The 22331-nt window shown below is 48.1% G+C and overlaps 1 long non-coding RNA gene across 2 annotated transcripts; it reads right to left on the bottom strand.

Moving 5' to 3' along the window:
• Positions 1 to 7347: 7347 nt before the first annotated feature.
• LOC132084331 (uncharacterized) lies at positions 7348 to 12686 on the bottom strand. 2 transcript variants are annotated; one of them, XR_009420053.1, is made up of 4 exons: positions 11462 to 12686; positions 10280 to 10449; positions 9309 to 9674; positions 7348 to 9204 (listed from the first exon to the last, which is right to left on the bottom strand). It is a non-coding gene; the product is annotated as an uncharacterized LOC132084331 (long non-coding RNA). The 2 variants fall into 2 exon arrangements; XR_009420052.1 differs by having other exon boundaries at positions 10280 to 10446.
• Between the last annotated feature and the right edge of the window lie 9645 nt (positions 12687 to 22331).

Below are 22331 nucleotides of genomic sequence, written 5' to 3'. Positions count from 1 at the left end.
CAGAAATAACACCTGGGTGAAGTAGGACCAGGTGCATGCTCTGCTCAGCCCAGTGGCAGAGCTGAAGGGGGAAGTGTAAAGATAAGGAGTGTCAGGGTTTAGGAGAGGAAGAGGGACTGCTGGAGCCACTCTGAAGCACCCATTGGACAAATGTCCCAGACAGACACCTGCCAAGAAGCTGAGGATCACCAAGGGTGTGACAGCAGGCAGAAGGAGGGGACCCAAAAAGCAGGGGGAATGGAAACAGGTCCCTGCTGGGGGTACAGCAGGGGAATCCCCTCCTGGCCCATCTCACCTTCCCAGCTCCCTCTACACAACAGGTGGTGGCTCTGGGCCTCTGGGGCCGGGACAATCACGGTGTGGACTAGCTCCATCCAGGCTGGAGGGGCAGCCTACGGGGAGTCAGTCCAGCCACGCTGTTTGAGAGGCTCCCTGGGGACGCTGTGCTGAGGGGCAGAGGAGTCCGGGGAGGCTGCACATTGTGCAGGGAGAAATCCTTGAAGCCACACGCAGGATGCCCGTGCCCATGTGCCCAAAGATGAACTGGTGGGGAAGCACAGCAGGAAGCTCTGCCTGGGACTCAGGGAAAACACAGAATTTACAGCTGTGGAAGAAGGGCAGCACCACAGGAAGATGGCGAGGATGTTGTTGGGGCATGCAGGGAGAAAGGTAGAAAAGGAAAGGCTCAGTTGGAACTGAATTTGGCCAATTCCATGTGGGAGAACAGAAAGTGCTTTTACAAAGACATCAGCAATACAAGGAGGAACAAGAACAAACTTTATCCTGAATGCAAGGGGAAACGTTGCCATAAGGGCTGAGGAAAACCCTGAGATGCCTCCTCTGGGTGTCCCAAGCTTGGGTTGCCTCTGCAGAGAGAGATATGTGCTGGCTCTTGGGTGCTCCACAGTCACTAGGCACAGGCACCCATCCTGGAGTGATAGCATTCCCTCACTTTTCCTGCTTCTCTGGGACCATCCCTCTCAAGTAACAGCAAGGAAATAACAGGAGAAGAAATATCCAGGGAAATGAGAACAACAGTCAAAGAAAGAACACTGAAGTAAAGTCTCAGCAGTTTCTTCATCAGAACAAGAGGTCAAGGGCAATCTTCTTTAAATTCTTCTCCATCTCCCACAAGTCCTTCACATTGAATCACACTGTGGGAGACACCTGCATTCCCTCTCTGTTCCTCTTCCTTCTTCCTTTCAAGGCACCAAGGAAGTATTGAACTACCAGCAATTCAGCTTCTCTTAGCTAAGACAAGTCTGTTTGAGCACAGGCCTCCCACAGCCTCCGACATGCATCCCCCTGCTCCAGAATGGGTCCTCCAGGGGCTACAGGTGGATCTCTGCGTCCCTGTGAATTTCCATAGGCTTCAGGGGAACAGGAGCCTCACCATGGCCTTCACCCTGGGCTGCAGGGGAATCTCAGCTCTGGTGCCTTGAGCAGATCCTGTCCCTGCTCCACTGACCCTGGTGTCTGCAGAGCTGTTCCTCTAACATTTCCCACTCCTGTCTCTGTCTTTTGTTCCACACAAGTTATAACCCTTGCCTTCTTAAATATCTTAACTCTAGTATGTTACAACCATTTTAAAAAGCCTTAGCCTTAGCCAGAGAGATGTCCACCATGGAGACCACTGGCAAAGGCAGTGCTGGACATGGGGGAAGGTTCAGGCACCTTCTCACAGAAACTGCTCCAAGTCCCCCACAACAACTTTCACTGCTAGATGTCCCCACCACCAACATCCAGTACCAAAAGCTGGCGACACAAACGCAATACAGATGGGAATGGCTTCACAGTGACACAGGGCAGGCTTAGATCTCGTGTTCAGGAGAAATCCTTCCCTGGGAGGGTGGGCAGGCCCTGGCACAGGGTGCCCAGAGCAGCTGGGGCAGCCCCTGGATCCCTGGCAGTGTCCAAGGCCAGGGTGGACGGGGCTTGGAGCAGCCTGGGATAGTGGAAGGTGTCCCTGCCATGGCAGGGGTGAAACTGGACAGGCTTTAAGGCCCCTTCCAAGCCCATCCATTCCATCCTGCTGCAGATTGATGGCTCTGAGACAGAGTCATTTGGTGACAGCATGGCCTGAACTGCGCTTTGCTGCGAGCTCTGATGCCAAGCACCATCCCGGTAACAAGAGCATTGCTAGAGTGTCATAAGAAGGACCATTGTGACATTGGCAGCAGCCAAGGAGGCGGCCTGCTTCCTGTGCCAGGAGCGTCCCCGGCCCGAGAGCCCCTGCAGGACCATCCAGTTCCTGTGCCAGAAGCTGTGCAGCACCAGCGCCCCGCAGTGCAGTGGGTGTCCAGAGGGCCTGGGGGAGCTCAAATGTGCTCCTTCTCCTGAGCCTGGGCAGAGGCTGCAGCACTGCCCCGTGCTGGGGGGTGCTGATCTGCCCTTGCAGTACAGGCTTTGGACACAACACCTTGGGATGGAAGGTTCCTGGTGATTGTACATATCTTGTGTGTCACATACTGTCTGGAGAAGGAACAGCGCACTGGGCCCACCAAACCTGCCCATTTCCTACCCACACCATGGCCCCAGGCAAGGAAAGCAGGAATGCCCTGTGCCCTTCCCTGGTGCTGGAAGGCAAGGTCTGCCCATAAAGGCCCCCAAATTGCCCTAACAGCCTGGTTTCTGTGCCACCCCAGTGCCCACTGCAGGGCAAAGGGCAGGGCCCCTGATGTGCTCTGCAGGGTGAACACCAAGCACCGTCATGCCCCGGTTGGCCTGTGCGGGGGCAGCAAAGCCCCGTCCTGCTCTAGCTGGGCACAGGGCACAGCACATGCTGTGCACAGCAGGGCCAGGCTGCCCTTCTGCAAACAGAGACAGCCAGGTTTGCAAGGGCACCAGGGAGCTCGCTTCTCTCACTGCCTCAGCCCCAGGTTTCCCACAGCACAGTCCCACAGCTCTGGTGCCCTTGAGGAAGTTTTTCATGCTCTGACAGCTTCAGCTGCTGCTCTTGGCAATGGCCCTGAAGCAAAGGAGTCCCTGGGCATTCCTCCCCTGCCAGTGTGTGCCCCCCTTGCAGTGCTGATCTTTCCTCTGGGGTCTCTGCCTCTTTATTGGCTCCTGCAGAGCAAGCCAAGCCTGCTCATCTGGAGCTGTGGGAACGTCTCTGACAGCAATCCCATTCCCCTGCGATGTTTCCGTCCCATCCTAAGAGAGCCCCAGGAGACACCAGGAAAGAGCCAGCTCTCTGCTCTGCCCCAAGGGACTGAAGGGTTCTTCTCCTCACCATGACACATCCTCCACTCTGCTCTTGTGCTCCCTGGCCTTGAGATGAGCTCCTGCTGCTTGGGGTAACCTCTGAGCCTGTGTTTGTGCCCAGCTGCTGATCTGGTCTCTTGCTGTTCTCCAGCTCACACAACTCTTATACAGACTCGAGGAGAAATAATGGATATGGACATGGAACAAGGCAGAGAGCTGTACACCATCCCAGTGTTGAGCCTCAAGCCCAAGGAGCCTTCAGAGGGAGATGATGAAAGTGTAACGCTTGTTGTTGCCCTGACCCTGAGTACTGAGGGTGATGCCAGCAGCCCGGGTGCTTCCAGAACAAATTCACATCCCCCTCAGCATCTCTTGCGGCATAAAGGCAAAACAAGGGCTCATAACCTGAGGGCCAAGGTCAATAAGAAGCTGCACAAGGCTGAAAGCATCAAGACTGCCAAAAGCAATATGGTGAAAAAGACACCCTCAAGCTGGCATCAAGAGAAGATGGAGTCACATTTATACCAGCAAGGATCAAAGCATTCAGCGTTAGCTGGTGGATTAAAACGTGGTGACAATACCTTCGTGTCTGCACAACACACAGAGATGAGGAGGAAGGTCCAGCTGCCAGCAAGTACTACATCAAGAGACACAAATGGCACAAGAAGGACAGTCAGTACGGGGTTGGATATAATAATCTTTTCTACCAGGTTTCGCAACCTGTGAAAGTGGAGCGAAGGTCCAGATCTGACAAGGATCTAAACAAGAATCTGGATTTTCTCTCTGACCTGTTGATTGGGAGCCGCCCTGCTGCGAGCAGGAGAGGAAGAGCCACAGCTGAAGAGAAGCATTCCTCTATAGGCAGGCACCTCCTGATGATGACTGGCACCACACAGGAGGAAGACTCCATGTTCCTCAACAAACCTGTGAGGCCCCAAAGTCCAGACCTTGCGCCAGTTCCAAAAGGACGGGAAACCAACGTTGATCATCACCGGCCGCTGCAGGAGGCACACAAAGGCCTGCGAGCATTCATGGCCCACATGGAGCGAGCCCTGAACAGGGACTGCAGCCTGCCCCAGCTCAAGCACACCTGTGCCAGGATGGTCATGAAGACCAGGCTGCTTCTAAAGCTGCTCACTGAGAGCAAGAGAACCAGGGAGCCTATGATCCCATGGCCCGGTGTCATCTGCAAGAGAACATGATCATTCATATGGACTCGGGGAATGGCAAGGGACTCACACAGAAGGTAGGAGAGCTGCTGGGCACTGCTGCACGTGTCATTCTGGGCAAAGGAGAATGGAAGGATCAATCCTCATACCCTCATGATCTTCCTTTGCTCACAGCGCAAACTGGAAGTTGTGGTGTACGCGATCATGTTTGCGGTTTTGCTGCTTTTCTTCATCTTCGTCTTCCTGATCCTTAAGTGCATCTTCCACATAAGCCAATTTCTTGTTTGACACAGAGCTGTCTGCCTTGTGGCTGGAGTGCCCAGGTGACAAGCCTCATGTGCCACTGCAGATGGCCCTGCATGTGCTGGCTACCACAGGAGATGTTGTTCCAAGCCTGGAGCTTGTGGCAGCATCCACAGCAGCCAGCTCAGCAGGGTCCAGCCTGCCTGAGGGAAGCTTGTCCTGCCTTCTGTCCCAGCTCTCCCTGTGGGATCTCAGCACCTCAGGATGGAGGTGCAGAGAGGCCGAGACCACCCTTGGGGGGCTCGGGAATCCTGGAATGTTGCCAGAAGTGTCTGGTGGCAGGATTTTGATCCTACACAGGAGATGAGACCTGTATGAGGACTGGGAGGAATTCACTGGGTGAATGGTGAAGGGATAAGTTAGTTAAAGTGTAAAACACAGGGTTTAGGATTTTGGTACAGGGGGGTCTAAAGAAGTAAGATGGAGGAATTGGGGCGTGTCCTGTCCTTCTTCTTCTTCTTCTTGGCCTCCATCTTCTGTGGTGGTGGTGGCACTTTGGGATTGGTCATTACTAAAAGTGCACTGGTTAATAAGGGTAGAAGGTATTGGGGAGAAATGATAAATATTGCACACGTAACTTAGGGTATAAAGATAAGTGACCGCCCCGGGGGCTCGCAGTGTGCCCATGGCTGACTTGCTGTGCAGACCTCTGTCGGGCTGAAAGAAAATCTTTTAGATAAACAATTAATAAACACCAAGACCGAGACAAGATCAGAAGTCTCTCCTCGTCCTTTGAAGCGTCGGCTCTCCAAGGCCATCCCTGGGCCTTTCCAGGCCACCAGAACAGCAACACAGAAAACCTTACATCTCCCCAGCTTTGCTTTGCTCTCCTGCCTTCAGCCACACAGCCATGAGAGCTTTTGCCCTCTCCTGTTTGGCAGAATATTACAGGAAAACTCATGTTGCAAATCTCCCATTTTCCTTCCCCAGAAGCGCTCTCGACGTTGTGAACTTGACTCCCAACCCCGCGACACCAGGAATTTGTGTCTGACAAGGTAACTGCTCCCTGCCCCTGCCACTGCTGTGCCACCAAGAGTCTTTCCCGGGCAGAGCAGCTCCTCCTGGGGCCCCGCAGCCGTGCAGGAGCCGCTGCCCAGGACTCTCCCGGCTGTGTTTCCAACACGTCGCGTTTGGGGCAGCCCCGGGCGAGCGGCTCCTGAGCGGCAGCGCTGGGCACGACCGGGGGCTCCCAGCCCAACCAGCCCTTGCCACGCCGGCGCTGGGATGGATGTCCTGGGCCCCGGTGTGCTCCCGAGTTTCTGTGAGCACCAGCAATGCCTCTGTGTTCCCAGAACAGTCTCCTCTGCTGATGGCTCTGCCCTATTTCTCCCCGCTCCCTCCCCACAGTGGCTGCTGAAGAACTCACTCCCATCCTCTCCACTTGCCTTTTGCATGCAGGGCTCATTCTCTGCATTGCCAGCCATTGCCATCCCTGCTGGGGCTCCCCATCTTCCTTGGGCCCGGCTGGCACAGCCCCGAGCAGGGAGAGGTGCTGGCACCTGCTGCAGCCCTCCCTGGCCATACCTCCCTCCCTGCTCACGGAGCGGGAGCTGGGAGCTCTGGGCATGGGATGGCCAGATGCCTTTTTGTCCCCATTCACCTCGCTCACTCCATTGCTTTGCAGCGTTGGAAATGCCCCTTCCCAACTCCTCCAGCGGCTGCTGCCCACACAGGGCAGAGCACAGGCAGCCCGGTTGCCCACAGCCTCCATCACCAGCTGCCTTCTCTCTTTAACCCTGTCTTCCCTTCCTGATTTTTTCAGGTTCTGTGTAAAACTGCCACAGAGTGGGAGGAAGTATAACAAGGAGGCACAGCATGTAGAACAGAAAAGGGCAGATAGCTCCCTTGTGACTTGCCTCTGTTCCCAGTCCGTTCCATATGCTTCCCCAAGCTGTTCCCCGTGCTATTCTCTGTTCAGGAAGTCTGAATTGCCATGGGTTCCACGCCTCAGGGATTCCTATGCATCGCAGAGATAAGCATCCCAGCAAGAGACATAGTGTGAAGAACTAAGGTGGAAGACTTTCAAGAAGTTAATGGGATGCCAGCAATTCTTCACTACCCATTTTAGCTGAGGCTCTCCTTGGATGCTGTTTCATTGGTTGTTGTTATTTCCTTGGATGCTTTTTCCTTGGCTGTTATTTTCTTGCTGCCCCTGCTGAGGGAAGGCCAGAGGGTGCTGGAGGCAAGCACAAGCTCTGGACACCCAGAGGAGGCATCTCAGGGTTTTCCTCATCCCTTGTGGCAATGTTTCCCCCTGTATTCAGTAAAAATAAAGTTTGTCCTTGTTCCTCCTGTAAAAGCAGTTTCTGTTCTCCTTTATGGAATTGGCCAAATTCAGTTTGAGATTGTTGTGGGTTGACCCCAGCCAGATGCCAGTCACTCCCAAAGCTGCTCACTCACTCCTCTCTGCAGCTGGACAGAGGGGAGAAAATTTAACGAAGGTTCATGAGTTAAGGACCAGGAGAAAACACTCATCAAATACCATCGAGTGAAAAACAGGCTTGACTTAATAATATTAAATGAATTTATTACTAGCACAATCAGAGCAGGATAAGGAGAAGTAAAAAAAGCCCTTAAAAACACCTTCCCCTCACCCCTCCCTCCTTCCCAGCACTATTGCCTACACCAGCAGCACAAGGAGACAGGGAATGGGGGTTATTCCCCTGCTCTCAGAGAGCAGATCTATCACCCTGCTGCACCACAGGGTTCCTCCCATGGGAGACAGTTCTCCAGGAACTTCTCCAATGTGGCTCCATCCCACCAACAGCAGCTCACTGCAAACTTCTGCAGCATCAGTCTGTCCCACAGGCAACGTTCCTCCCAGAGCTGCTGCGGCATGGGTCACTCTTCCACAGGTGCAGTCCTGCAAGGACAGGCTGCTCCAGCCTGGGAGCAGGGCCCCTCTCTCCACAGGTCTCCCACAGGATCACAGCCTCCTGCAGGCATCCAACTGCTCTGGTGCAGGGCTCCTCCACAGCATGCAGGCGAATCTCTGCTTCCCCGTGCATCCCTGCAGGCTGCAGCCACACTGCTGCCCCACCATGGTCTCTCCACTGCCTGCAGAGGAATCTCGGCTCTGGAGCCTGGAGCATCTCCTCAGCCTCAGTCTGCACTGCCCGTGGAGCCTGCAGGTGGTTCTCCTCACATGTTCTCGCTCCTGCTTTTCTCTAGTCCAAATTAAAACTGTGTCACAACTTGATTGCGGTTTCTTCTTAAATCTGTTATCATAGAGTTGTAACGACCATTTCTAATTGGGCCAGCCTTGAGAAGGTGCCAGAACAATCTGTCATGTCCGCCAGTGCCAATGCCAGTGGGCTCCAGGGTGGACATCCACCTTTAGAGCCATCAGGGATTGGTTCTGTGAAAAATGCTAATTACTTGTTTTTAAAATTTTAGAAGTTTAATAGTAATAAAATGGTAATAAAAAAATAGTAACACAGTTAGAGTAATAATAATTTGGACAATTTGAATTAGGAGAATATGAGACAATAAATACAAAGAGTTACAGACGTCGGGGTACCTTTTTCTGGACAGCACGAGCCTGAAAAAGGACACCCGTTAACAGAGGATTAACCCTTAAAAGCAATAGCTTGTTGCATAGTCATACAGTTCATACATGATGCATAAATTCCATTCAAATACAGGATTCTGTCTGGCCATCGTCAACTTCTTCCTCCAAATCCTAACAGCGCCTTCGAGGTGGGAAGAAGTTTATTTCTTCTGATAAGAGGGCAATAAATTCTTTTTGCAAGATTCAGGTGTCCTGTGGCTGCTATCTCGCTGCGAGTCCTTTCTTTAAAAAAAGTATCCTACATAGCATCGTTTCTATTTTAACATTTTTTATAACCTAAAACTATATTTAACACTGTACTAAAGAGAATTAATACAGCATTACTTTCTGACACAACACATATAATATTCATTTTAATATTTGTGAAAAGCCATTCATAAAAGACATGCATTTTTCACACTTTATTCTGGCCAGGATGTTGTTCTGGCCAGGACGTGCAACAGAAATCATTTCAGCCACACATTGCCCAGGTGTGTAGAGAAAATAATTCCATGACATATGAATTTTACTAGATTGTTTTCCTAGACTTTATACAGTCAAAACGCATAGAAATTAATTCGTTCAATGTTCATTGTTCCCAAGTTACGCAGGTCTTAGTATTTGGTTTCTTACGGGTTACGGATGTCTTCCCACTGATGCTAATTTGTTGCTCATTCCTTGGTGTTCTTATCAGTCTTTTCCAGACCAGGTGTCTCCAACTCCATCGCCAGGGGTGATGTTTGGAGTTGATGATCATTAATGGTCATTACTGGTCGTTATCTTTTGTGTATCTTCTGTGCTACTCCCAGTCTGTTGACATGTTTTGTTTTTGTTGACTTTTTTTTGCTGTTTTGTAACCTGCGCTTGGCAGGGGCCTGGGGCATCCTAGTCCAGGCTCTTGGCTTCAACTGCCTTCTTCCACTGCAATTATCCTTGCATGGAAACTGTTATGCCACAGACTGTACAATGAGACAATTCCTGAAACAGAAATGAATTCCAGCTATGGAAAATCTCACTGCCATATTTAGAAACACTTCAGCAAAGACCTTGGAAAAAGCATGGGAAAGGTGATGTGTGATTACCTGGGACCCAGGAAACAGAGCTGAAGGTGGAGAACAAGCAGATAGCAAACAGCTTCTACTTCTTCTTGCTCCAGCCACTACTGCAAGTGCAGCTTCCCTGGAATTTCATGTCCAGTGTGTCTTCCAAGCTCAAAACATGAACAAACAGGTACCCCAGCACCACAGAGTACAGGTGTACTTTGACACCACAGACCCACCATGAGAACTGGAACCCAAGGTCAAATCTAAAAATTGTCCTTCCAGCTTCTTCCCACTTGGTGCTCTTATCTTTTGATTATTCTTGACTTTTCCAGTGCTATGCCTAAGATGATCCTTCGGGCACCCTAAGTACACATCCAATTCAGGGAACACCAAGTTATCCCTGGGCTGGGAAACAAAAGACAAGAAGTATTGAAAAATCATCCCTTGCCTTGAGGGTGTCCAGTCCTGGGAGTATGTCCTTCCCACCACCCTTTTGGCCTTTTCCCAGTCTGAGTAATTCTGGAAATGTACATCCAAACCCAAGTTAGACACATTGGAGTGTGTTCTGCACACCAGAAACCACAGCCCCAAGCACTAAGAGTCTGAATATGCTCTGGATTGCAACTCACAACCTCAGTAGAACCTACATGGTAAAGCCTCCTCCGAGAGAGGAAAACACATGACATGTCAGCCCTTGTGGCAGCTGCATCACTGAGTAAGGTAAAGCATTGGGTCTTACTCTGATACTGTAAAATACTACAAACCGTGTGGATCTGAGGTTTAAAAGTTACTTCTAAGTCAACAAAAAGGTCTCTGAGACAATTCACTGAATTCATGGCTAGACCCCAAAATATGTTTCCGAGTGCATAAAAACCTGTATGAAAAGAAGAACACAAAGCTTCCCACATGCATTTTATTGTATTTCCAGCAAACATTTTAAGACCATTCACATCAGAATGAGGTCACTTGGTGCCAGCACAGTGTTAGAACAGGCACATCAGGAGACTCACCTGAAAATATTCACTACAGACACTACATCCTATCACTCCATCTGCAGCATAATCATTTCTCACAGACACTCAGTTGACTCCCATTAGGAAATGGATCGCTGTTCCCAGAAGCAAATCCCCAGGGTGATTTTTTACTCTCTGCAAACAGCAGGAATGATTGAAGACAGCTGCTGTCATAGGGGAAAAAAAGGAAGATTTTTGTGATCAGACATCTTTAGCTATGAGGGCTTTATTTTCTACCTGGAACCACTAAGCTGTTCTGCCTTGGTACTCTCCACCTGCTTCCAAATGCCTCCATGGTGTTCATCTCTTTGGATCTGCCATCCCCCCCACTCTGACAGGAAGCACAGCTCTGACACCACAGCAAGTGTCGAACACATGAACAGGTACAGGCAGGGACTCACGAAGTCCAGCAGGTTTTGCAGCACAGCTTATTGTGCTTCATGGTTTCAGTTTTTTTGTTACAAATTCACTGCAGTTTAACCTAATCAAAAACATTTGGCAAGACTTAATAATAACCCAGAGAATCCAGTGAACCACCAATGTGGTATCGCAGCCAGTTCAGCTGAGTTTTGTGCAAGAAAAACTGTGTGTTTGAACTTTTATTGAATCCTGTTCCAGTGATTTTTGCTTTTCTTTTTCTCCATGACAATGTGAGGGCTTTTGGTTTCTGGCTGCATAAATCTCAGGCAGTATCTGAAAGAAACTTCACAGTTTGGGTCTTCTGGGAAAGCCAAATCTACCTGGATTTATGTAGCCAGAAACCAAAACCTTTCCCCAAAACATTTTTATATATTCCTATAATTATTTTATATACATATAAACATATAAATAAATGTAATATAAATAAGATACAAAAATATTAGAATATACTATATATAAAATATAGAAAAATTATAAATACATATATAATTTATATATACTCATCTATTCCGACTATGTGCACTTACTCTATAGAATACCTATTTATACGTAGAGATCTATTGGCATGTATCTGTTTAACTTATTGTCCTGGTTTAGGGCAAATTTGTTAAAGAATCTGCAAAGGAGGGCCCCTCCAGAAAGCAAACCCACACGGCCCCTCCCCCCCAACCGGTTTGGGAAGAATTCCTCGGAGAGAAGTGGAAAGAACCTGTTTATTTAACAGGTACAGCACCCCCCAGCACACAAAATGAACAATACCAGATGACACCGCTCTGAGAAAGATGGCAAAATCAGAAAGTCTCTTTCAGGGGTGGTTGCTCTGCTCTCAGTCCCTCCGGCGCTGGGGCAGCTGCTGCAGCCAAACGGTGCAAACCATCGGTGTTCCCAGTCCCAGTCCGGAGCAGGTTCGAGATGGTCACAGAAACAGGAGAGGAGAAACAGTCCAGGAAGGAATTTGGACTGTTTAGCTAAACTAGCTAATAAGCAGAAGCAAAAGCGAGAGCAGAGAGACAGCAAGCAAGCAAGCAAAAGCAGAAAAGCCAAAAGCAAAAAGCGAAAGCAGCCATGTGTACTGCCTGTCTCTGTGTCCCTGATAAGAGAAACCCAAACAAAACTTCCACTCTTCAGGGTCAGTCTTAAAGGCACAGAACAGATGAATGGGGATACAAGCATCATAACGTCAACCCAGGACATTCCACCCCTTATCCCCATATCATCAACATACTACCACACATCATGCATTATTCATAGAAAATTTCCATCTGTTCCCCCAAAATTTACAAGCAATACCCATCAATACCCATCATGCCTTCATCACATCCCCACACTGGACTACTGAATCCAGACCCTATATTACCGAGCTGCAGGATTCCCCCTTTTCACTTTAGTCACTTAAAGCTCCATCTATCACTTGCTCAGACCTTCGACACTTACACATTTCCTTCTCCATCTTCCACTTGCCCAGACCTTCAACACTTACACACTTCCTTCTATCTCGTCTGTATGGTTTAATGTACATACAATGGCAGTAACATCCAATGAACAGTGATATTGCATATCATTCTTACCCCACAATCAGATCTCCCTGAGGTACACATCGTGTTGTTCCATCTCTTTGCATTATCCACCATGTGCAACCTGGTCCCTGAGCAAAGACAACCCCACGAATAGGTTTGTCTGTACTCGAGGCAGAATTGATCCACACAGTCTTCCCTAACAAACCTCTGATATGTACCACTGGGACTTTGTCTCCTTCTATTACATTGAGGGACTCAGACTGGGCAGGACCTGCTCGATTGGTGGAACCTCGGGTGTTAACTAACCAGGTGGCCTTTGCTAAATGCTGCTCCCAATTCTTGAAAGATCCCCCACCCAAAGCTTTCAACTGGGTTTTTAGTAGTCCATTGTACCTCTCCACTTTTCCTTCAGCTGGTGCATGGTAGGGGATATGGTACACCCACTCAATGCCATGTTCCCTAGCCCAGGTGTTGATAAGGCTGTTCTTGAAATGAGTCCCGTTGTCTGACTCGATCCTCTCAGAGGTACCATGTCTCCACAGAACTTGCTTTTCAAGGCCCAGGATGGTGTTCCGGGCTGTAGCATGAGACACGGGGTAGGTTTCCAACCATCCAGTGGTGGCTTCCACCATGGTCAGCACATAGTGCTTGCCCTGGCGTGTCTGGGGCAGTGTGATGTAGTCAATCTGCCAGGCCTCCCCATACTTGTACTTGGACCACCGCCCACCGTACCAGAGGGGCTTCACTCGCTTGGCCTGCTTGATGGCAGCACACGTCTCACAGTCATGGATAACCTGAGCAATACTGTCCATGGTTAAATCCACCCCTCGGTCTCGTGCCCACTTATAGGTGGCATCTCGGCCCTGATGGCTGAGGCATCATGGGCCCATCGAGCTAGGAATAACTCTCCCTTATGTTCCCAATCTAGGTCTATTTTGGACACCCCTATCTTTGCAGCTTGGTCTACCTGCTCATTGTTTTGGTGCTCCTCATTGGCCCTACTCTTGGGTACATAGGCATCTACATGGCAGACTTTCACAGGTAGCCTCCCTACCCTGGTAGCAATGTCTTTCCACTCATCAGCAGCCCAAATTGGTTTCCCTCTACGTTGCCAGTTAGCCTTTTCCCACCTCTCCAGCCATCCCCACAGAGCATTGTCTACCATCCATGAATCAGTGTAGAGGTAGAGCTTTGGCCACTTCTCTCTCTCAGCAATGTCTAGGGCCAGTTGAACAGCTTTGAGTTCAGCAAGTTGGCTTGATCCACCTTCTCCTTTGGTAGCTTGTGCAACCTGTCATGTGGGGCTCCATACGGCTGCTTTCCACTTCCGGTTCATCCCTATGATGCGACAGGAACCGTCAGTGAAAAGAGCGTAGCGTGTTTCCTCTGGGGGCAGTTGGTTATAGGGAGGAGCCTCTTCAGCCCGTGTCACTGGTTCTTGTTCCTCTTCATCTGTGACACCAAAATTCTCACCTTCGGGCCAATTTGTAATTACCTCCAAAATCCCAGGACGATTCAGTTTACGTATACGGGTGCGCTGAGTGATAACAGCAATCCACTTGCTCCATGTAGCACTGATGGCATGGTGAGTGGAAGGAACCTTGCCTTTGAACATCCACCCCAGTACTGGTAGTCGGGGTGCCAGGAGGAGTTGTGCTTCAGTGCCTATTACCTCCGAGGCAGCCTGGACTCCTTCATAGGCAGCCAAGATTTCCTTCTCTCTTGGAGTGTAGTTAGCTTCAGACCCTCTGTAGCTTCGACTCCAAAATCCCAGTCTCCTCAGGCACCTTCTGCCAAAGGCTCCAGGACAAGCCATGGTTCCCAGCTGCAGAGTAGAGCATGTTCCTTACCTCTGGTCCTGTCCTGACCGGGCCAAGGGCTACTGCATGAACAATCTCCTGTTTGATCTGGACAAAGGCTTGTTGCTGCTCAGGGCCCCACTGGAAATTGTTCTTCTTGCAGGTGACCAGGTAAAGAGGGCTCACAATCTGACTGTACTCAGGAATATGCATCCTCCAAAAACCTATTGCACCCAGGAAAGCTTGTGTCTCTTTCTTATTGGTGGGTGGAGACATTGCTGTGATCTTGTTGATGACATCTGTAGGAATCTGACGCCGTCCATCTTGCCACTTCACTCCCAGGAATTGAATCTCACGAGCTGGTCCCTTTACCTTGACTTTTTAATGGCGAAACCAGCTCCCAGGAGGATCTGGATGATTTCCTTCCCTTTCTCAAACATTTCCGCAGCTGTGTTCCCCCACACAATGAGGTCATCAATATATTGCAGGTGTTCTGGAGCCTCACCCTTTTCCAGTGCAGCCTGGATCAGTCCATGGCACATGGTGGGGCTGTGCTTCCACCCCTGGGGCAGTCAGTTCCAGGTGTACTGCACTCCCCTCCATGTGAAAGCAAACTGAGGCCTGCATTCTGCTGCCAGAGGAATGGAGAAAAATGCATTGGCAATGTCTATAGTGGCATACCCTTCGCTGCCTTGGACTCAAGCTCATACTGGAGCTCTAATATGTCTGGCACGGCAGCACTCAGTGGTGGAGTCACTTCATTCAAGGCACGGTAGTCCACAGTCAATCTCCATTCTCCTTCAGATTTACGCAGAGGCCAAATGGGGCTGTTGAAGGGTAAGTGGGTCTTGCTGACCACCCCTTGGCTCTCCAGCTCTCGGATCATCTTATGGATGGGGATCACAGCATCTCGAGTAGTCCTATACTGTTGTCGATGCACTATGGAAGTGGCAATTGGCACTCGTTGCTCTTCTCCTGTCAGGCATCCTACTGCAGATGGATTCTCAGACAACCCAGGCAAGGTGTTTTCAATTGCTGGATGCCCTCCGTCTCTACAGCAGCTATTCCAAATGTCCATCTGAGTCCTTTTGGGTCTTTGAAATACCCACTTCAAAGGTAGTCTATGCCCAAAATACATGGGGCCTCTGGGCCAGTCACAATAGGATGCTTCTTCCACTCATTTCCCATTAGGCTCACATCAGCTTCCACCAAAGTGAAATCCTGGGATCCCCCTGTCACACCAGCAATAGAAACAGACTCTGTCCCCACATGTCTTGATGGGATTAATGTGCATTGCGCACCAGTATCGACCAAAGCTTTGTACTCTTGTGGCTCCGATGTGCCAGGCAAACGAATCCACACAGACCAGAAAACACGATTTTCCCTGGCCTCTACCTGGCTAGAGGCAGGGCCCCTCTAAGCCTGGTTATCTTTCTTTCCCAGGGTGTATGTTTTGGATGTTCCTTCGAGGGGATCAGACATATCATCATCATCATACCTGGCCATTCGGCAAGTGGAGCTGCTTTCCTTCTGGTGGCTTCCTTCAGTTCACGCACCCATCGTGCCAGAACAGCGGTAGGTTTCCTATCCCACCTTCTCATGTTTTCCCCACAATCACGCAGGTAAAACTACAGCTCAGTTTGTGGGGTGTACCTTCTCTCACCATCTGGGAAACGTCTGCCTTGGATACCAGAACCTCGGATCTGTACTGCTGAAATTTGGAGAAGGTCTTCTTTACTCTCCTCTCTAAGCTTCTTATGATTCTCCTCTATCTTATCCTCTAAGTTCTGCAGACGTGTTTCTACTGCTGCGATTCTGGCATGTGTCGGGCCACGTACAGCATCTGCATATGCTCAGAGCTTCCTTGCCATGTCAAGCACAGTCTCATCCCTCTCATCCCTCTTCATGATGGCTAAGGCAGAAGCATATTCATGTGGCCCAAGTCGTACAAGTTTTTGCCACATCACAGACGTGCATGGTACCAAGTCTGGGTTCCATGTAGTTGTTATATCATCTGTGAAGATAATCTCTGCCACTGCCATTTCTCTCAGGCGTTGGATCCCTTGCTCTATTGTCTTCCACTGAGTTTGCTGCATATAGAGATTGTCTGCACACAGGTATCTTTCTGCTACACTTCTCAGGACCCGTTCCCAGAGGCTGTGAGAGTTAGCCCCCCTCATCATTCCTTGGTCTATGACAGGATGCTGTGACAGGGATCCCAAATGCCTGGCTTCAGTGCCGTCCAGAATTGTAGCCTCGTCTGCAGCGTCTCAGAGACGGACCAGCCAACTAATTATGGATTCATCAGACCTTTGAGTGTAATCCTTCCGTAGGCCACGAAGGTCCTTCAGGGAAAAGGACTCAATGCATCTGATCTTGCACCTGCTGCTTTGACTCCTGATTTTATGTCAGGAGGCATTGAGGTTCCTTCTCCTTCATCATCATCATCATCATCATCATCCACTGTTCGATGGGTCTTGTCCGTGCATTTCCCACTTCTAGTGCTAGTAGCAACAGCCATGGGTTTAGATGCTGGCTTCAAGCCTGGGCTGTTGGCCGCAGCCTGAGTCACCAGGATAGTTGCTGATTTATCTCCCTGCCCCCCTGCCTCTCTCTGCTGCCCAACAGTATCTAGTAGTGTGCGATAAGCATATGCCAGGGCCCAGCTCACTGCAATGACCTTCCTCTCCTTAGGCTCGTCCTGGTACTTCTCTTTCAGGTATTTCCCCACCTCAGCTGGGTTCTGAATTTGTTCATGGGGAAAATCCCAGACTATAGGGTCAGAGAATTCCTTCAGGATTTGGCCCATATCCTCCCATTTTCCACACCACTTAGGATTTTCCACACCGGGGTCTACTCCTGAGTCAGGGGTCTCATCAGCCCGTCTAGAAATCTCAGCCCTCATTCTAGAGAAGCAGCAGGCTGTATAGAGGAAGGTTACCAGATTGAATACCAGGAAGATGGTTTCTTTAACATTGAGGGGAAACTGAACATCCTTCATAGTGATGCAACTGATTCATAGGAGAAGAAGGAAAGCAGGGGCTGAAAAACCTCATTCCCTCCTGCTCCTCCTCCAACAAACTGGATACATAACCACAGCCATGAACCATTCATACCTGGAGCAGATCCTAGCATGCTTATAAACTTCTTGCAAATCATTGCCACTAAGCCCAGCAGGATCGCTATTCCCCCCTCTGATGTAAAAACTACGTATTAGGAACAATACTAAAGCTAATTCTGGATAAGAAAATAAACCTAGGGATCATAGAGGTATTAAAATCTCAAAAAACCCTAGGGACCAGAAATGCATGCAAACCTTCACCCCTATAGACATTATGAATTCAAAAAGCATGGCTATTAGCTGATTTAAACGAACACAGAGTAATAGCAACCTAAATGCAGTCAAAACAGGGTTTTTCCACTCTCTTGAGCCCCCAGGATGGGCACCAATATTTGTCCTGGTTTAGGGCAAATTTGTTAAAGAATCTGCAAAGGAGGGCCCCTCCAGAAAGCAAAACCCACACGGCCCCTCGCCCCAACCAGTTCGGGAAGAATTCCTCAGAGAGAGGTGGAAAGAACCTGTTTATTTAACAGGCACAGCACCCCCCAGCACACAAAATGAACAATACCAGATGACACCGCTCTGAGAAAGATGGCAAAATCAGAAAGTTTCTTTCAGGGGTGGTTGCTCTGCTCTCAGTCCCTCCGGCGCTGGGGCAGCTGCTGCAGCCAAACGGTGCAAACCATCGGTGTTCCCAGGTCCCAGTCCGGAGCAGGTTCGAGATGGTCACAGAAACAGGAGAGGAGAAACAGTCCAGGAAGGAATTTGGACTGTTTAGCTAAACTAGCTAATAAGCAGAAGCAAAAGCGAGAGCAGAGAGACAGCAAGCAAGCAAGCAAAAGCAGAAAAGCCAAAAGCAAAAAGCGAAAGCAGCCATGTGTACTGCCTGTCTCTGTGTCCCTGATAAGAGAAACCCAAACAAAACTTTCACTCCTCAGAGACAGTCTTAAAGGCACAGAACAGATGAATGGGGATACAAGCATCATAACGTCACCCCAGGACATTCCACCCCTAATGGGTGGACACTTATATATAAACCAGGACACTCATATATAAGTTATTTATTAAAAATATATATTTAGACTGTTTCGACTTGTGTATTTTGACTCTTCAGTATCAGACTTGTCTATTTCTACTTAGATATCTATTTACATCGCCCTACTGACACTAGGAAATGGATGATCTCCTCAAAGAGCTACCACAGCAGCTGGGACCTGTGCCTGGAGCTCCCAAGCTGCTCCTGAGAACTGCACACGCACCAGGGCCGGTTGCGAGGCAGCAGCAGCCGCTGAAAGCGCCACCGAAGCGCTCTGACTCACCGGACTGGATGTTCCCTACTGGACAGCAGCGTAAGTGTAAAAAGCCACGGCAAACGCACAGCCACCGTCGCGTCACTGCGCATCCGCACATTTTAGTTGCGATGCCGTTTTTAGTCTGCAGGTGTCACTACGGAGCCATTAAAAATAGTGGATGTGCGTAATTCCTCGTGCTTATCAACAGGTGACAGCAGCGGTGTAAGTCCCAGCCAAGATCTCAGATGGCGTTTCAGTGACACAAAAAAGCTTTGAATACACAGATCGATTTCTCTTGCCTTCATAGGGATCATATTTTCTCCTGTTTTCAAGCCCTTTATTATTTAATTTATACATACAAATGTTCTATTTTCATTTTCAAACCCTATATATCTGTATTTGGAATTTCTTATTCTCTAAGATCCTTCATATAAAGCAGTACATATGGAGTTGTATTTGGAAATCAGTTTTTATATAAAGAAGAAAAGTTGTCATTTTAACCTGCCCTAACCACTACTGCTAACCATTACCCCAGACTACTCTAACCACTGACCTTAGAACTACCCTAACCGCTGCTCTTAACCACTACCCCTGACCACTACCCTAGCCACCATCCTAACCATTACCTCCCACAACTAAATGCAACTGGGCAACCCAGCCTCCTGTAGGCAGATCAGGTGGCCCCCATGAGTCCAAGGTCAGACAGAGCCATAGCTCCTGGCAGCTTTCTTCTGGGAGAAATTCTCATTCTTTCACAGTTCTAGGAGGCAGAATCCCACTTTCAGCCACAGGCCCCTGGCCTTTCAGTGCAGCTCTTTTCTCCAACAAGGAAAGCCCGAATATCTTTGGGACAGCTGAGACACGGCCCCTTAGACACCAAGGCCAGTGATACCCGTCAGTCCTGTCAACTTCCATGGCACCCATGACTGAAAGTGGGAGTCCATCTCCTAAAGCTGCAAACTGTCACCCTGTTTTTCTAAGTTTTTCTAAGCCTTCTGATGTTTACATTCTTGTAACAAACTTTCTCACACACTTTATGTAAATAACTTATTGTTTTGCATTCTTTTATGGAGGACGAGAAATTTGATGGACTGCTGTTTTTTCCAGTGTCATTGGAGAGGTGGCACTTTCACCCTCCAATCCACCGTCACTTTTGTAAATCTATAATGTTGGAGTCAGAAATTAAAAGCTCTCTTTTTTACTTTGGGAGATATGTGTCTCCACGTCATGTTATTTCATGTCCTATACGACAGCAAACATCTGAAGATTGCTTCCTGACAGAAGCTCCACAACTGGAAAAGGACTTCTTGGTAAGATTGCAAAATGCTATTCTTGGATTCTAATGCACAAATTCTGTTCTTTCACGGTTACTCTCAAGTTTCCCTGACTCAAGGGAGTTCAAACCACGGATAGGACTTCACTCTGCAAGCTAAACTAAGTAAGATATTAAAACTAGGCATTTTAGCAAACTGCAAATAGGAATTGCCTTCTTCAGAGTCTTTCCAATGTCTTGGCTTTTCTCTGAATGCCTGGTAGGAATCTGAATTCCCACTTCTACACATTACAGCTTTCTGATACTGGCAGCCAAGTAACAAAGTTTGCATGTGAATCCCATGCACAGAGTTTGGTTTTGAAGCTTTGAATTCGAACTGATACCTGTATTCAACTCTCATTTTGTAACTCACAACTTCCTGCCTACACATTCCACACAAGGAGAAGTTGCAAGGCTCATTCCTTCCTCCACATTTTAAAACTAGGATGAATTCCAAGTGTGCATAATTGCTAGATTATTTAGAGTAACATTTTTGTTTCTTTCTTGAGGTGTTTGATATCATATTATACTGCTTTAATTTTAAGGTATTATTTGTGATGTATTCCTAGTGATGCCAAAAGGACCTAAAACATATGGTTAGGTGCCCTTTTCAGCATTTCTACTCATATAAATAAATAATTCAATGTGCCAGAGTCCATCCTATTACCTAGAGAAGATGCACAATCTGGTAGAATTGTCTTTCTCAAATTATTTGCTGTAAACAGTGTATATTCTGATTCTGCATGCCTTCTAGCATTACACATAAAAGAAAATTATTTCCCAGAATACTGTGACAGAAGCATTCACCAGCAAACTATTTTCTAGATGGTTGATTTTCCACTATGTTGTAAAATACACATGAACACAAAGCCTTTTACTTCGGCTGAGATTGGCTGACACTCAATGAAAGCCTGAAGAACATCATCATGGCTTGAGAAGAAAACAATGCAGAGAGCTAGAGGGAAAGAGACAACAGTAAAAAGAACAATCTGAGGAACCCTCATAAGCACACTAAAGCATAGAACAACATAGCAAAAAGAATACAAAACCCCTGTTATAGCCTCTCCCATGAGACCCATGAGAGAGACACACCACCATCTCCAAACCACCTAGACAAAAATCTGAGGTGTTTTGCTCAGAGTCCTGTGTCAGACAAATTCACAGTTAAGGGTGATGCTGCTTCCATTTGTAGGCTAGCTGGTCCTGCCTCTTCCTACTTAAAATTTTCAAAAGGAGTATGGCAGTTCTCAGAAACACCATCAGTAAATTTTATCAAGTTTGAATTTACATTCAACATCCAATTTACATTCAATGTGAATTCTGTATGTGCACATGTACAAAAATCCCTCCTGTCAGCTGTTCTCCCTCTAACACCCCTTCAGCTCCTCTCTCCCTCACCCTGCCCCAAATCTACACAGCATTTCTTGTCTCTAATCAGTGGAATAGAGCCATCTCTGTCTTGAAATAAGGATTACTCTTCCATGACAGAAATACTGCACAGTGTATTTACAGGGGAAATAATTATTAATTTCTATATATCATGTCACTATTGGTGCTTGGATTTTAATTACAGAGGCAAAATGCAAAAAAACCCCACTTGTTTGTCAAGAGTGAGACAAAATAAATGTTTTGCCTTGAGGATTGATTAGATTCACTATTTGAAGAAAAAGTATTCAATTAGAAACATAGAGCAGAAAATTGGGAAGGCAAAATCAATTGCCCCTCATGGAACATTTCCATGGTGCTGCCTTTTATTTTGTGACAGTTACAAGTACCATGAAATCTTCACTTCCCACAGGTGGTCAAGATCTTTTGCTGTATCTCCCTCCGAATTAGCACTTCTAGAGAGCTCACACCTCTTTCATGATCTGTTTCAGGAAAGTTTAACACCATCTGATTCTGCACCTAGCTTCCCACTGTGCTTTCCTTAGAGACCTTCCATCTAGGAATGTAGGAAATGAATTCCTTGTTTTTCATGTTAGTGATTATTATCTACATTAATTAGATTTTAAAAGGAAGCAGCCACCTCCTTCCAAAAACCATACACGTGTACCAGCTCCGGGTTCTGGATTTTACATCTGTAGTTTCAATTGTACCATCACTTTATTCCTTTTAATTTGTGCTTGGTGGTTGCCATTGCTCTTGTCTAATCAGTATTTGACATTTGCTTTCTTCCTGATCTTCTCTAATATTCACTGGGCCAGACCCATATCTCTGATGCCTTTTAGTCATTTAATGTAAAAGAGGTCAAACACCTACCCAGCCACAAGACAGGTTACCATTACTGAAACATGGCCTGAGTGTAGTCAGTTCTACCACCCTCAGTTCAGCACAAAGCAGTCACCAAGAAGGGAAACGCAGATTTGGGTACAGGGCCATGCTCACATCTAGAGCCTGTGCACCCTCACAAGCACAGAGCCGTGCACACTGACACATACGTGCAGAGTCCCAGGCCCCAGAACAGACGGGCACACACACTGGCACACATGCACAGCCCTCCCCCAGAGCTCTCCTGGCCCTGACTTCTTGGTGAGTCTCTCCTGTGATGGTGTTCACAGGGGTCCCAGGATCAGGGAAGAGACGAGAATCTTGACTCCATGTTTCAGAAGGCTGATTTATTCTTTTATGATATATATTAAAACTATACT

Source organism: Ammospiza nelsoni, chromosome 26, assembly GCF_027579445.1.
Source record: "Ammospiza nelsoni isolate bAmmNel1 chromosome 26, bAmmNel1.pri, whole genome shotgun sequence".
Classification (NCBI taxonomy): Eukaryota; Metazoa; Chordata; class Aves; order Passeriformes; family Passerellidae; genus Ammospiza; species Ammospiza nelsoni.
Note: the sequence above shows the minus strand (reverse complement) of the source record. Positions and strands in the feature narration are given on the sequence as shown.